Below are 6,575 nucleotides of genomic sequence, written 5' to 3'. Positions count from 1 at the left end.
GGTCCCAGCAGTGGATAAGTCCTTAGCCATGATAATCATTTTATTTATATGCTCTACGACATTGTTTCCCTCTTGCATACGACAAGAATTATACTTATGCAAGAGGAGTTGAATGTTAACTTCAGAAGCAGTGTCGTATTTTTCTTTTATTGCATTCCACATGTCCATGGAAGTCTTATAAGTTTCAAAAACTTTGATTAAGTTATCTTCCATGAACATGAGCATAAGAGTTTTCGTCTTTTTATCTTTCGACTTTCACTGTTCAAACCCTTTCTTTTCTTCAGGTGTAGATTTATCAGTAAGGGTTGGAGCAGTGGTTTCGATTATATCATCAATGTTGTCATGAATAAGAGCATATCCTATTTTTCTATGCCACATATCATAATTACTGCCATTAAATTTGTCAATTTTACCTAGTTCTGATAGAACGAGTTTACTAGCTATTCGGTAAAGAACTAAAACTAAATTTAATTTTAAATATTTGTATAAGGTTGATATTTTAACAATAATACTAAATAATAATAAAGTTAGATAAAAATAAATAAATAAATGAACCTGATTGTTCCGACTTGATGAAAGAGGCTCCAATTTGAGCGAGATTGTCGCTTAGCGGTGTTGACCGAAGAATCTCTTGTCGAAGTTTTGGCGTCGTTTCTGACTGGATTTGAAGATAATCTGCTGCTGTTGTGGAGTTACACTGAATAGAAATTGCGAAGAATTGTTCGAACAACCCAAAATGATTGAAAACAGAATATTGAATTGTAAAGGACTAAAGTGATCTTTTTTAAGGATCTGCTGGTTTTGAGAACGTGGAATATAGGAAAATTGGGCTTTGTAAAGATTTGTTAAGTGAACATGGGCCTGACTATGATTTAACAAATAAAAATGAATGGGCTTTGAAAATAAAATGGTTGGGTTATTGTGATTTGGGCTTGGCTTTGCTTCAACAAAAAAATAGGTGGGCTATGGTGAATTGCATGTGGGCAGAGTAAAGGCTGGCTAAAAAATGGAGATCTAGGGCTTTGCTCCTGAGATCGCTACTTGATGTAGCCAGGGAACGACTGATGAGATACGATCAAAGAGGAAGACCGAAAATTGCAAGGGGGAGGCGGATCTATTTGTCTTCCTCGATCCAAATCAGAGAGCTCGCCGAGATGAAGACTTCGGCTTCGAGGTCAATCGCCGTCGCCGTCGCAATCGAGACTAGGTCGAGCGGAGATCAGATCCCTGCCGAGTTCGTCGTTGACGTCGCCGTTGGCTCTGATACCAGTATTTGCTCTCAGAGAAGAAGGAAGAACAGATTTTGAGGGGGGTTCCGCTAATGGGTAAGAGGTTTTTCACTTTCTTCATTGTGATTTCTCAAGGAAAATTACCCTTCCATTTATAGGGGCTGAACCCACTAACTCCACCCCCCAGATCCGCCCCAATGAGAGATTTTCTCTCAACAACCCTTCCACGATCCACAATTCTCTCTACCGAGAATCGTTGATTTGGTCACCATGACCAAGTCAAGCTAACAGTTTGAGCAGATAAAGTCAAAGCCTCCTGTTCTGCCATTTAGGTGAGCGCTAAAATTGTTGTATATATGGTTCTCTTATTTATATTGGATCTTGCCTATCTGTGTTTTTTTATAATGCTTAAAATTTCTGTAATATACCGGACCTTGAGGGTGAAAGTGTCTCTGATTTTGGAGTCCTTGCACTGTATTGCATCACAGAGTTAATGACCACTATCTTGCTAATATTCCACATGGAACCCCTGTCTTGCTACTATTTTAGGTCTTGATAAGCTGTGGAGATCTTCTCCCCAACACACCTTTGGTACATTTTTATGAGCAGAGCATCTTTAGAACAAAAATTTCTGAAGTGGGAACAGGATCAGATGATGATCAGGCTCCTAGTGAGCCAAACAGAGATATTAGTTGCTTTAGGCGCTGTAAAGGTGGAGCAGAACTAGACACACATTGGTTGAGTAATGGTGGAGCACAACTACACGCACATGTGTGCACACAATGCAAATGCATGCATGCAAACGTACATACACTACAAATGCATGCATGCAAACGTACATACATGCAGACATACATTGCATATGCAGCGTACAAACTAATATACATGGAAACGTACATTACAAAGATGCACATACATTTACACACTGCAAATGCATGCGACGTATATACATGGAAACGTACATTACAAAGATGCACATACATTTACACACTGCAAATGCATGCATGCAAATGCATGCATGCAAGGCATGCAAATGTGCATACATGCAAACGTACATTGCAAATGCATCCATGCAAAATGTACATACATTCAAACACATGCATACATTTACTACACTGGATACAAGCGTGCATACATCCATCCATGTATTTGCTTACATGCATACGTGCATCATATATATCACATATATACATTTTATATGTACACACATGCATATATACATACATACATCACATCGCATGCATGCCCACATCATACATACAAACTTGCATACATACATTCATGCATGCATCACATACATTGCATGCATGCATCACATACATACATAAATACATACGTACATACATTCAAGCATGCATCACACACACATACGCACAAACATTCTTTTGTACGTACATATGTACATGCATGCATTATTACAGTACATAAATACATGCATACATACATCACAGACACGTCATACATACATACATGTATAATACATTCATCACATACACATGTACATCGCATACTTGCACACATCATACATACAAACATGCACACATACATTCATACATGCATCACATATATTGCATGCATGCATACATACATTCATTCATGCATCACATACATAAATACATACTTATGTACATACATGCATTAATACATAACATAAATACATGCATACATACATAGCACACATACATCACACATGCGTACGCACACGCACACACCCACACACGCACAAACGAAAAAGGTTGCAGATGTGTCTAGTGATATGCATTCATGGAAAGGTTCCATGATTTTTGGTTATTTTTTGTTTGGTTCGTTGTCTTCCACAACACACAGCTTGGAACACAATTTTTTTAGTTCATAGCGACCCATCAATTCCTGGGCTTGTCTGGATCTTTAATTTAAAGAAAATTTATGAAGATGAACTATCATGTGAATGATGCACGTTCTAGCTCTTTGGCGATCTTTAATTTAAAGAAAATTTATGAAGATGAACTATCATGTGAATGATGCACGTTCTAGCTCTTTGGCCAATTTCCATTGAATCATACTCATTAAAGATGAACTATCATGTGAATGATGCACGTTCTAGCTCTTTGGCCAATTTCCATTGAATCATACTCATTAGCTGTTGATATCTTTCTTTAGTGCGTATGCTGGTGCAATTGGTTTTTTCACCCATCTGTATGTTTGTTGAGATTTTCTTATTCTACACTTTTTGATCACTGATGGTTGTTACTTTTTACTGTAGTCAGTTGTAGACTCACATCAGAATCCTTCCGTTTTTGGGTATAAAGCTGTCTAAGAATTTAGAGCATATGCTGGTGCAATTGGTTTTTTCACCCGTCTGTATGTTTGCTGAGATTTTCTTATTCTACACTTTTTGATAACTGATGTTTGTTATTTTTTACTGTAGTCAGTTGTAGACTCACATTAGGATCCTTCTGTTTTTGGGTATAAAGCTGTCTAAGAATTTAGAGTCCTAAGATGAGTGATGAGGGTTCTTTATTCGAGCCAGCAGGCTTTGATGCTGATGGCAGTATTTGATGAGGCCCTTGGTTAAATAAACAGCTTCCCTTCCATCTAATATTTCACTTGCTTCCGTAACTGATACATGTAGTTCTAAACCACAGAGACCTACTGCTAGATTTAAATACAAGCTCTTGAAAAATGAAGCCTAAACAAATTATCCTTTTCAGGTATGTTCGTTGCTCAGCCTGAAGGAATTTTTATTTTCGATTATGCTTTACTGATTCTAACCGCTCGACAAAATATCTATTGTCCAACTGTTTCCATTTCTGCTGAGAGGGATGCTGTAATTGATTCAAACACTGGGTTATTTTTCTCTTTTCTTCATTTTTCTCCACATTATATTTAAGTAGAATCTAATTGCAGTATTAAACTTGTTTTTAGAAAAAAAGTAAATCTCAGTACTAAACTTGTTTCAGAAAAATGTAAATTTCAGTTCTCATATAGAAGGGCGGTCAGCTGTTATGCATGTTTTGTTTGAGCATTTATAGTTTTCTAACATAAGTCATGCTTTTTAGCCTTCATTCTCATATATCTTCCTGAACTTGTTAACCTGTACAGGTTCTTACAGGTCATCACTGGGGACTTGGGAGCAAAATCAGGTGAAGGCGAGGCTCACGGTGAGCCTAACCTAGGTAATTGGTGGATAAGGCTTCATAATGGTGGAGCACAACTAGATGCATACATACATTAACGGATACATGTATTGTCACGCATGCAGGCCTGCATATCACGCACACACGCATGCATTCATACAAATGCACGCATGCATACCTACATTATACATTGTCATGCATGCTTCTAGTATACACATGCATTCATACTCATGCTTGTATGCATAAGTACATACAATCATAGAAAAGGATGTAGCAGTGTCGAGTGATTTCTTAAATTAGTGAAAGTTTGGCTAGCGGCGGGGTCATGAGAAAGGTTGCAGCAATGAATGGACTAGTAGCTTGATCCAATAACTTTTTGGTCTTTTGAAGTTAAAAGACTTCATTCTGTTTTCTATGTTCCTGTTCGAATTTGATATGTTATATTCATATTCTTCCTGGATTCCTCAGCAATTTAGCTTCTAGCAAATTGTAGTAATATTCTTATTAAATCATTGTGCCCTTATTCCAACTTCTTGAGTATAAATCTATATTACAAGTAGCGGGCCTAACATGAATAGGACAACAATTGTAGCATGGCAGTGTTCTCAACAGTCTTAACATGTTTAAAGGAACCTGTGAAGTTGCTAAGGAGATTTTAAGTCTTACCTCTAGATGAGTAGGAGGCTTTTCTAAAATTGGCTAAAACTTTGTTGGGCTCTGATGATCAGTGATCACGTAAGCATAGGATAAGTCACGCAACATTTCTTACATGTTGGCCTAAACACCATACAGTTCTTATTCATTGTGATGCAATACTTATATGAGGTGAAAAACATAATTGTAAATTTCAGTTTTCATGTAGAAGGGCAATGAACCCTTATGCATGTTATTGTGAATTGTGAAGAAGGTACTCTTTACCTTTTATGTCGTAATTTAATTTAGCACCTCTGTAGAATGTGTAGGAGGTCCCTCACAATTAACTTTGTTTCCGTTTATGTGCAATATATTAATTATTAATGTCATGATTACTCTATTTTATTAGGCTGATGTTTTTGTTCCGTTCTTTAAAAAAAACTTTAGTGGTAGATGTGCTCAGTTTGGATCATGACATATCTTATACGCATACTGGTGTTGATCTGTAGGCAACATAAGCAGGAGCAATGTTTTCAAAGGACTCACAGGCACTTAATACCTGTGCAGTTCTTTTGACAAAATTCTGTCATAGCAGGACTGATAAAGTTACTCAGGGTGCTTAGGTTCAATGGGAAATTCAACTACTTGTCTTTGAAATATGGAAGGTAAGCCTGTGTGTATCGTGGAGGTTTGACATCCTTGTAATAAATTATTCTCTATAAGAATGCTCTGATATCCTAGTGAGTATATTGTGTTATTTGGTTAGCTTTCTTGTTAAATCAAGTTACGCTTATCTATTAAGATCTTGGGCACAACTTGGCACAACATACTCGAAACCAGATTAGTTTGATGAGCTTTCCAGTTATTTTTAAACTGTTAGTAAAATCCGTTGCATACAGACATTCATATATCCATTCAAATATGTACATGCATACATACATCCATACGTGCACATGGACATCCATACACACATCCACTCATGCACGCATACATTCATCAATAAAGGGAGGCAGTGAAATGTTAGGACTGCCCCCTTGTTTGTTACAGGTCGTGGCTCAGAATCCCGCACCGTGCGAGGGGTTCTGATAGGATCTTTACTCGAACCCCGCACCGTGTGGAGTTCTAACAGGATCCCTAGTCAAGGGGAGTAAAGATCCTATCAAAACTCCGCACACGGTGTAGGAGGTTCTGAGCCATAATCTGTAACAATAAGGGGCCAGTTCTAACATTCAGTGCCCTTTTGTGTGGTTCAAAGAACCCTGCACTATGTGGGATTCTGATAGGATCCCGCTGCAGGGTTCTTTTAGCCACACAAGGGGTAGTGAAATGTCAGAGTTGCCCCCTTGTTTACAAGTCATGGCTTGGAATCTCCCGCACTGTGCGGGAGGTTTTGATAGGATCTTTATTCATTTTGACCCAATAAGAAATTATTTTGCAGAATTAAATTTCATAATTCCATGAATTATAGGCTATAACCCATAATTTTTGGTCATTGGCGAATAGTTTGTGGAGCTCAAAATTCAGATTTCATGAATTATTAACTTATTACTTTTGGCTATTTTTAGTCGTTCTGACCCATTGACAAATAAATTTATGG

General features: G+C 37.5%; 1 long non-coding RNA gene across 2 annotated transcripts; it reads left to right on the top strand.

Moving 5' to 3' along the window:
* LOC109822469 lies at positions 205-5,779 on the top strand. Of its 2 annotated transcripts, XR_002242144.1 has the most exons (4): positions 205-1,325; positions 1,417-1,561; positions 4,311-4,384; positions 5,488-5,779. It is a non-coding gene; the product is annotated as an uncharacterized LOC109822469 (long non-coding RNA). The 2 variants fall into 2 exon arrangements; XR_002242143.1 differs by having other exon boundaries at positions 208-1,325; positions 4,311-5,779.

Source organism: Asparagus officinalis, chromosome 8 (genome assembly GCF_001876935.1).
Source record: "Asparagus officinalis chromosome 8, Aspof.V1, whole genome shotgun sequence".
Lineage (NCBI taxonomy): Eukaryota > Viridiplantae > Streptophyta > Magnoliopsida > Asparagales > Asparagaceae > Asparagus > Asparagus officinalis.
Note: the sequence above shows the minus strand (reverse complement) of the source record. Positions and strands in the feature narration are given on the sequence as shown.